The 10,519-nt window shown below is 41.2% G+C and overlaps 1 long non-coding RNA gene across 1 annotated transcript in view; it reads left to right on the top strand.

Annotated features, from left to right (window-relative positions):
* Positions 1 to 4,003: 4,003 nt before the first annotated feature.
* Positions 4,004 to 10,519, top strand: part of LOC143693460 (uncharacterized) — a 112,899-nt gene continuing 106,383 nt past the window's right edge. Inside the window, exon 1 of the long non-coding RNA XR_013181155.1 lies at positions 4,004 to 4,086. This is a non-coding gene — a long non-coding RNA (uncharacterized LOC143693460). The remainder of the gene's footprint in view (positions 4,087 to 10,519) is intronic.

The raw sequence follows: 10,519 nt of genomic DNA, 5'->3' as shown, positions 1-10,519 counted from the left end.
GAATAAGCTAAAGTACATAAAGGAATGACAGAGCTTTTTAAAAGTGTAAAGCTTTTTTTGTCTACTGATATTTCATTGAGGTTCTCAGGGCAGATAAGGCCATTTAGATAAATTGTAGAGAGAAACAGAGAAGTCAAACACACTGCACTGTAAACAGGTGGATGTACTTATAAAGAAAATTAGGTCCTTGACTCAGTACTGTTAGTTTTGCTTTTGCAATTTTTGTTGTAGTTTACCTGAAGGAAATCCTGGAATTCTCTTTCCCTGAGAAAAGGGGGGAAATGAACACTGAGTTCTAGGAACACAGTCTGGTGGGACAAGGATCAGCACTGTTACATGTGAAAGAACTGATACCTGCCACTCTGGTTGCACAAGCTCTGCAGCTGCTTGGAGATTTAGTCTCCTGCTTTTAGTGATGCTCAGATCTTCTCTGATTGAACTACTATTTTCAGATCTAGCTCATGATAGACACCTTTCTTAAAGATGATATAGGCCAGATCCTGTGTTACTTTATCCCATCTGGCGATTGCCCCAGTATATAGAGGGACAGTTGCCAGTATTTGTTGAATACCAAATATACTTATGTAAACTTAAAGAATAAACAAAGCTCTTTCCTGTACCTTCTGAAATTATACTGAAGTATACATACATTTAGTACTGGTAATATAATGTGGAGCTTTTGCATGTAAATTGTTCTAATAAAGCTAGTATGTTCTTTGATGTGTCATTCAATGTTATTTGGTTATATTTGTGTCCTTGATAAAATCAGCATTGTTTTTCTTTTTTTTTTAATTCAACTTTATAAACCTTTCTAGCTTATACAATGCATTTTATAATTTCTCAAATACCAAATTTTCTTGAGACCAAATTTTCATAAGTTGGACAATTTGGCCATGTATTGGGACTAAGTGAAGTTTATTTGCTAAGCTGGTATTGTAGCAGGCTTTTTATGGTGTATATGGTGTATTTGTTTTTGGTAGGGTATTCCTTCTAATATTTTTGATTTCTATGGTAGAAGTAATCATAAGAATGACAGCATAGACAGGCCTTGTCTGTTAGTGTTTGAAACTCTGCAAACACTCTGCAATTTTCTAGATTCATTCAGTTAGAGGCTTGATAACACTGGGCTTGACTCTACTAGAATTTTATGCAAAATCAACTGATTGTCTATTAAAATGTTAATAAGCACTGGTTTGGGAATTCCCAAAATATTTTATAGCAGGATGCAGACATTTATGTGTTGACCTGGGATTAAAGTGACTCAGAAGAAATGGAAGAGGTCAATGTTAGAAGTTATGGGAAATTTGAAAGGTGGTTTTATGAAGAGACTTATCACATCTCTGCTGTGGTTTGCAACAGTAGTTTTCAAATTTCTTCCGTCTGTAGACTTTTTCTGCACTTTAGAAGAGAAAAAAAACCATAAGGGAAGCATAGACTTTTTTAGAAAATTGTAAATTACGAGACCTCCCATTTAGAAGTGGTCCATAGGAATTCACAGATCACAGTTAGAAAACCACTGATATAGAGATACCCGAACTAGCTCTAAACTGCAATAAGTAGCAGAAAGGTAAATTAATATCTTGGGTACTGTGAGCAGTGAAGTTGGAAGAAGCTTGCTCTTCTCTGAAGTGCAAGGTAGCCTGGATGGACCTCCATGGTGTGATTGCCACTCTGCTCCCAGAACATAAGGTATTTTTCTGTATTGGAGGCTGGAGTTAAAAAAATACTCCTAGAGAAACTCCTAGAGATTAGCAACTGGTAACATAAATCTTGAGTGTTAGTCAAGGCATATGTACAAGTCAGACTTACAGATTTTGCTGGAAACAAAAGGAAGCAGATTGAGCAAATGTTTTTTTTTAAAAAGTGTAATGTTTATCCTTTTACTGAGATTATTTTTGTTTTCCTCAGTTGTGAAAGACTTGTGTTCATCTGAATACAAGCATACAAGTACATCCTGAAAGCAGAGGTGTTGTATGCAGGACAGAATAATTTCCTGGAGATTAATGAATTTTGCACAAAAAGGAAAATAAAACCTTCTGTTTCCCTATCACTTGTCTGAAAATCAGAACACAATCAAAATAAAATACTGTTTACATGGTTACATCAATTAGAAAAAATTAAAATTGCAAAATACCCTGATTCTGCTGTCAGATCTGTGCTTTTTTCCCCCTGATTATAAAAGCAGTATCAATGACAATAATTAAACTGCTAGATATTCTATCACAGTTGTCTCCACAGATTTCAAACTAATTTTCAGGAGATGTTACTGGCCATTTTAGAGGTGAGAAAAAATAAGGAAGAAAGAAAGAGGTAACTTATCTCAAAATAAAGGACTAGGACTCTCAGGTCCCAGTTCAGTCTCTGTGCTGTGTACATGCTGCTTCCCATGAAGGCCCAAGGTGTTAATTTCCTTCATGACCTCCAGTCTTTCTGCTCAAACAAAATTTCAGAATCTGTGTCTGATAGAATCAGAACACTTTAAAAAATTATGAACTGTTAGACAATTATCTTACTTTGAGAGGGAAGAGGACAAAGTGTTTGGTTATCTAAACAAGGTTGTCTCTGCAGGAGCATCCACTCCCACCCCTTGATTAAAGAGTTCCTCTAAACTTCCATCTCTGCATCTGATGTAGTTACTCCTATCTCATTTGTGGTTTTGTAATCATCTTTTCCTGTATTTTAAGCAAGTCTGTTACTTTCATAAGTCCCACAGATACAAAGGCAGAAATTAATAGAGAAGCTGAATCTTGGAGCTGTTCCTCCTAAATAAGCCCCTGACTCCTTCTGGAGCCTGAGTGAAAGTCTTATGTGCTCCAGGCCAGGGAGGGAATCCAGCTGTCCAGTGCAGCTCCTAGGATGGTGTTCTAATTAATGAAAGCTAAAGGAAGCATTGGAAATTGCATTACAAACTTAGACAATAAATCCACTGCATCTGACAGAACAAGCTTGCAAAATAAGCCCACTGGAAAACTTCCTTCATTCTTGAGGTTAAGTGTTTAAACCGTTTAACATATTTTAAGTTTTCTTATTGTTGCTTACTCACAACACAATTCAAATTGGCATAAATTATATCCAGTCTGATGGTTTACGTTGTGTCAAAGCAGTTGTGTTTTCGAAAGTATGTGCTGTTCAATTTCCATTTTCTTTCTTAGCTCCGTAGATTTGTTTTCTCCACAGGGACACAAATCATGGCTCTATAAAATCCATTTCAGCTAAGGAAATTTCTCTTAATGCCTTATTCAAAATCCCAATGTAGACAATAGAAATAAAGACAAAAACCTTTATTTAGTTGAATAGCTTTTGCATCAGGTAAAGTTTGACTTCTGTGAGGATCAATTATTTGCAGAGTTAGAGAATATATGTAAATGTATGTCAAAATTAGATGGTCATTATGTCAAATTATAAGTGCAGATGGTAGATGCTGGGCCCACAGCCCGGGCTAGTAGTTGTACTTTCAGGTTTGGTTGAAGCTGGAGCTTAAGCTGCAAAGGCAAAATCTTCATTCAGCCCAACTTCAAACCAAAGGATTTTTTCTGCGGTAAAAAGGACTAGGAGAGGGAAAGCGTTTTCTCTGTGGTGAGAGGAAGGCAGGAGGGAAGAGCCTTTTGCTGAGACCCTCTCGGATTTAGCATTGCAGAGGCTGGTTTTGAAGGCAAGTCAATGAAATAGAAACGGGAATTTCCTCCGCTCTCCTTCCTGCTTCTGTCTTTGCCTGTCTCACCTTTTGAGAACCTGATTTGTATTTGTATACATGCGTGTGATCCCGATTTCATTGTTTGCCTTTTCACACAAGCACTTTCACCTACATCCCCCTTCCCTCCCCTCCCTTCCTCTCATTTGGCAGCCAGTTGGGCTTCTTCCTGCCTTGAATACCGCATTCCCTGGTTATTCAAGCTCAGTCATTAGCACCCTGTCCCCCCACTGAAATTATGAATGAAAAGCCTTGTTGTTCTTTACAAATAACTCGGGCTTCCTCAGTCAGTCAAATTCAAATGGCAGTGACTGCCAGACAAAGCGCCTGTATGATGGACAGTCCTCTCAGCAAGCCATCAAGGCACACAGGAAGTTTTTAAAGGCACAATCTAGGTAGCGCAGCCTGGGCGTTCCCCCGCGGGCGCGGGATGGGGAGCGGGATGGGGACGGCGAGCGGGGATGGGGATGGGGAATGGGGATGAGGACAGGGATGGGGAGCGGGGACGGGGATGGGGAGCGGGGATGGGGATGGTGATGGGGAGCGGGGATGGAGAGCGGGGATGGGGATGGTGATGGGGAGCGGGGATGGGGACGGGGAAGGGGATGAGGCTGTGGGGCGGCCGCTGCCCTCCAGCGCCGGGGGCGGCGGCGGCAGCTCGGGGCTGGCCGTGCGGCACCTCCGGCACCCTGTCCCGGCGGGGGCGGCGGGCTCGGAGCGGCGGCAGAGCCCCCCGCCGCCCGCACATTGTTCGCCGGCCCCTTTCACAACGGGGGAAAAGGTAATTGACAGCCCCATTGTCCGCCCCGGCCCCCCGCGGCTTTAAAACACTCCGGGGCCCCAGTCACACGTTGTCAATGGGAGCTGTCGGAGGTGACGAGTGAAGAAGGGCTGCTCAGGAAACAGTTTGAGCCCTTCAAGTGGACAGGCCTCAGTGACTTCTCCGGCACTCCGGCTGCCACAGGCAGCCCCTTCAAAAATAACCTTAAAGCAATAAATCATACATGTTTCCTGCACTATACAAGGAACAGCTGGTTATTTTTCTGCACTTCCCCTCCCTTTCCCCCCCCCCCCCCCCTTCCCCCCGCCCTTTTTTTTAAAGCCTAAAAATTATTTAAGCACAGGAAATCAAGCATGTCAAAGTTTGGCAAAGCGGTTTGGTTGATTTAGCAATTACAACACTTCTTTCTCTATTAGCCAATCCTTGGGCTTTGACTTTTTATCTCCACGTTTCCACTGGTTTCTGCATCTGCTCCAGTGACTGGGGTAGCTCATCCCTTGTCTTCCACACAACAAGGGAAGTGATCTGCGTGGTTTGCAAGGAAAAGCTGTTCGCTCTGATTCTTCTCTTTCACAGGAACTCTGTGTCCTGGAGTTCAGAAAGATGTCGTGGACTTAGCCCATCGATTATATTTGGGGAATGAAAACCCCGAATTAATGATGTGTCTCATTGTAGGCAGGTCTGTACCTCTGTACTTTACTTAGTGCCCTTAACTGTCTGATACAGGCAGTATCGATGTGTTACCATGTGTAATGCTTCATATATGATGTGTGTGCATAATAATGTGTTGGATGCATTAAATTTTAAACACAACTACAGCTTTTTCTCCTAAGGCCTCTGCAACCTAAGGCTCTGTTGCTGCAGCTGGATACACACGGGCCAACATTTTGTTTGCACCAACCCCCTTTAGGAGCCCACCTGCCTGGATCTTATTTCAGCCTTGGAGCTGTCATTTCCTGCCATCACATGAGGTAGTTAGTGCATGCTAACTAACTACAATCCAGATCTGTTAGACTTAGTGTTGCCATTTAGCAATGCCCAATTCTGCCAATATATTCAGTGCTTGGAACTGATGCTACACTTAGGAAATAAAAAGCAGAGGTCAAATATTCTTTGCAATGTTCTGCAACGTCCGTGCATTGTGACTAAAATGTTGTATTCTAGCCAGAAATGCAACTCTTAAAAAAAAACTGACAGAAAAGCCAGAGGATGAAGTAGAAAATCAAACTTTTGTGAAGGTTTGGGGTTTCTGAAAATCAAGGCAAAAAAGGAAGAACTAACTAATGTGCAGCTGCATTAAATTCTCCTTACTCACAAAACAGAGGATATATGTTCTTATTTCTTTATCGTGACACCTATTAACAAGATACAAAGAATATCACTGTTGGCGTAAGAGTGGTCAGAGGGTATTCAATTGAAAAAAATGGTCATGAGAAAGGAGGTGTGTGGCGGCAGGTTTAAGTGTGTGATCTGCACAGTTCATGACATTAACCTATCAATTTAACACCATTGCACTGGTAGGTCAGGCCATGGGAAGAAGGATTTACTTTTTTTTTTTTTTTTGAGTATTATTACTGTCTTTCACTTGCACTATGATATGTCTGTGTGTGTGTTAATATAATTTCATCTCCTTGTGGGTGTAATTTCAGTTCATCTATCCACAGCACATCTCTGCTGTAGTTTAAAGGCTAGGGTAACATAGACTTGCTAAGTGCCTGAGACTAGTTTACAGGCAATTTTAGCCAAACCTTACAGCATGCTGTAAGACATAGCCCTCCTAACTATCTTTTGAAATCTTATGGGAGTAAAAGCTGTTCAAAACCTCAGACCAGATGCTTTGGTAGGATCCAGCCTTTAGCTTGCAAATTACTCCAGGCAAGGATCTCCTTCCTGTTTGGCAACTTCCTAGAACACTTTTGCAGCCGGATACATAAACTGCTTATTATGTTGAGGAGATACTCATCTGGGGTGATTTACCATTGCTCACTTTCATCCTCTGAGAATCCAGCACCATATGGAAGTCAGAGGTTATCCATGTCCTGCAAAGGGAACCCATGATGGAAAGTTTTTGCTGTAAAAACCTGTTTTCTTGCTTTTCTTTACTGTGACCAAGACTTACACATTCTCATATGTCACATTATACCAACTAACCTAAAGTCTGCTCACATAGTGAATATAGCAATATCTTGCTGTTAAAATGAATGACATTTTAGAACCTGCCACCTTGGGGGCTTTGAGGTGTGTCTCTTGTGCTGGGGAGCAGTATAAAAATGCCCAGTTAATAAATTTGCAATTGCCTTTGCCCAGAAGTGCAAAATGATTGCTTAGCCACCATTAGATCAGTGGAGAAAAAGAATCCCACAACCAAACAATAACTAGGATGAAAACCTCTGCTGTTCACTGACCTACATGTAAAAGAGCACTTGAAAGCCATTATAGCATATGTATGCTTATTGCCTAGCAGAGCTGAATCCTTCACTTCTCAATTCTTCTCATCTCTTTGGGAAGGCAGAAGAAAAAATCCAATGTTTTGGAACACTGCTGGCAGAGAAACTCAATGTCAGTACTTTCCTGACAGGCTTTTCCTACTCAGCTAAGCTCTTTTTTAATGGGGGATGGGAAGCAAGTATGACAAATATTTTTCTTCCAATGTCCAAACAGGTCTGTGAGCTAAGGCTGTGAATCCTGCCATATGAAAATGTGACATCAAGATGGCAGGAAAGCTGACATCATGTGCTGAAAGAGTAGTGACAGCAAGGCTGACAGAGAAGCTTAACTGGGCAGTCAAGTGTGAAGAAAGTTCAGCTGGACAGGTGTCTGTAGATTACAAGATGAGAGAAAAAAATGCCAAGAACTAGTAACTGTCAGAAGAGGGGATCCATTTAATTTATTTATATATTTATTTATATTTTTATTGTTTGCCTTATTGCCCTGGAGAACCATGCATTTTCTCTGGATTGCAGTGAAGAAACTGTTCTTGCTTTTACTTTGCCTTTGCCTCAGTCTTGCAGTCGCACTCCCTTAACACTTGTTGTGAAATCTAGGCTCTAATAAAGTCAAAGGGAGTTTTGCCATCAAGTTTAGTGTGGCCAGGATTTTACTCAGTTCATGAGTCTGGCAGTGTCAGCAATGTTGGAATTGCGGAGACCAAGGTTCAATTTGACAACAGGAAGGGAATTTTTCCCACATTTCCCCCCCACTCTCTTCCCACAAGAAAGATGTAAGCCATTGTTGAAAGACAGTTAATGGTCCTTAGTTAGATTGGTGTAAACAGTGTGAACTTGGAAGAAAAACACCCATTCTGCAAAGTATAGGCTAAATACAGCCTGCAAACTCAATTTGTCCAGCTTGTAAGCTACTCCCAGGAGTAGCAGCTTGGGAATGAATTACATAGCAAATTCATGGTTTCTGGGAAACATGGGGCTAGTTTGCATGCCAGCCCAATGGAGAATTCCATGAACATGCTAGTTTGGGCTATGTGAGTTGTAAGTGCTGGGGTAGAAAGCTCCCACTGGTTCTCAAAAGGAGGTATTTGCCCAGACAGCCAGAAAAATTGGGAACTACTGGGAATACTGATTTAGATCACAGTAAAATTTTCTTTTGAGATTCTTGTCAGTGCTTCCACCATTCAACCAGGAAGAAGTTGGGCTGCCAAATGAATTGAGGTTGAAACCTGTTTCTGAGCATATCTCTGGGTTCAGTAGGACATAAATGCAACAGATGAAGTTTTGACTCTTTTGAAGTCTATAGGAAAACTACCCTTGACTTTGATGAGGTCTGAATTTCATCTTTTTCCCATCACCTTCTTCTTCCCCCTTCATTTAATTCACCTCATAAAACAAAAACTGAGACCCATGTGTGTTTTTGTATAGCTGTCTAGATTCCTTTGAGCCATGCACTAGTGTACAGGCTCCATTTGTATGTACAAAAGCCAGCTATGCATATGCAATTGTAACTGTGCATGAGAAGATCCTCTACAACCTTAGGCTTCAACTTATGAAAATCTGATTCTGGAAGCTTTATGGTTCCAGACTCTTTTAGGGAGAGTCAGGGAGCCAAGGGATGTGTCTGTCTGCTACATTTTGCAATGAGATTTTTACTTGGGAAAAAAACCTGCAAGATGGTGAGTGCTGCTGTTTGCTTTAACAAGAGTCCCTTTGAAGGCATGGCAAAGTGGGATCCAATTTTGTGAGAATCCAATAATGAGAATCATGAGGAAAAGAAAAGGCCTTAATTGACTCTGTCCTTAAGTTTTCTGGAGTCCTTTGTGTGGATCTTCTAATGCATAGAAGGGCTTAACACACATTTTCCCTCTGTCTGGAGTCAGGGGGTGAGTAGGCCCCGCTGTTGTCAGCCGCGCAAGCAGCGCAGACATCACGTCTTTCATCCTCAGAAGCTCTGCAGCTGCTTGGCTTCAGACACGTGGAAGTTTTAGTGGAAGTTTTACCTGAGTAACGCCAGGGAGATAAGGCTCATTAGCTAATTGATTCCCACAACGCCCAGGTCACACCCCTTCCGTGGCTGGGCCCAGGAGTGTTGGGCACGCAGCTGTGCACAAACACGCCCTGTGCAGAGCAGCATCTCCCCCCCGTGCAGCGGCTGCTGGGCCTGAGCACGTGTTCTGCCCCTAAGTGGGGATGATTTGAAAACACGTTTTTGTTACACAATACAGCCACCGTGCCCTGGGAAGTTTTAGGTCTCATCTTGGTGAAATTCCCTACCTGTGTGTACCTTGGTGCTCCAGATGCTAGAAGTTAATTATCCTACAGCAATCTGACACCTGTGTTACCTCACAGCCGTATTTGTGATGCATAAAAAGGTGCTTTTAGCACAGACTGTGCGATCATTAAGTTTTAAAAACATTTTACTGGGGGGGGAAATTGGAACAAGAAGGGACAAAGCTCCCCTCGCAGGTTTGAAGCCCACAAAAAGCAATGCTCTATGCTCCCTCTGCTGGCACCGGGGCAGCCAGTCCTTCCTCTCCTAGATAGACACTATTTCAGCACGAAAAAACTTATACATTTAGTGGCGCTGCTTTTGTTAAGTGTCATAAATAATAAGCCATTTAAGGCTTTTTTTCCCCTCAGTCTGTTTTTCAGAAACAAGGGTTTGAGAAAGAAACAGAAAGCATAGCTAGGCTGCATGATTCTGCATTTATGCTTATGCCTAGCCTGAATACACTGCTTCTTGTTATATAAGCTACAGACAAATAGGGAAAAAGGCATACCTGGGGTATCACTGATAAACAACAGAGAAATAGCACTATATTATTCCTATTTTCAGGTTTTTTGTTTGTTTGTTTTTTCCCATGAGAATCATACCTAGGCTGAGTGTTGCTGTTCTATGACTTCTGTTTTTCATTCTAGCTGTTTTGGAGGTTCTTATGTTATTAATATAGGTAACCTATTAATTTAATTATTTAATGAATATTAAGTAAGTCTTTGATTTTTCTTTAACAAATGGTAATACACGGTAATATTTTACTTTAGTAAATGACCATTTGAACTGGTTTAGTGAGCTGCAATTTATCACAGGCAATTTATTTTTTTTAGCTATTGTGACTTTTAAAATCACTCATTTGTGAAATTATATTTATCAATTTTAACTGCCAAATTGCAGAGAAGAATTTTTTTCAAACTAGTTTTTTTATACAATGCTTTTTGATGATTTTGACAAAAATAATGCCAACACACTATTATTTTATTTATTACTTCTCTTACCTGGATATGCTTTTGTTTGCAGTGGAAATGTTGGTGTAAGTGAACAAGAACTATGTTTTTTTCTAACTGTAGCATGGGTTGGTGTAAGTGAACACGAACTATGTTTTTTTCTAACTGTAGCATGGAAACAGTGCAAAACCTTTGGTTGAACAACTCAACCACCACTGGTCAGGTACTCTTGAGGAAGATGTGCAAAGCTCCCCTTGAGGAGTGGATCAGAAGTGAGAGGAATGAGCAGACATTGGCTCTATAATGACACTTTTGTGCTGTCTTTACTGGAGAGAAGTGATGAAGATGCTGCCCATCAACTGCAGTCCATTGTTCCTA

The sequence above is a fragment of the Agelaius phoeniceus genome, chromosome 2 (assembly GCF_051311805.1).
Source record: "Agelaius phoeniceus isolate bAgePho1 chromosome 2, bAgePho1.hap1, whole genome shotgun sequence".
NCBI lineage: Eukaryota > Metazoa > Chordata > Aves > Passeriformes > Icteridae > Agelaius > Agelaius phoeniceus.
Note: the sequence above shows the minus strand (reverse complement) of the source record. Positions and strands in the feature narration are given on the sequence as shown.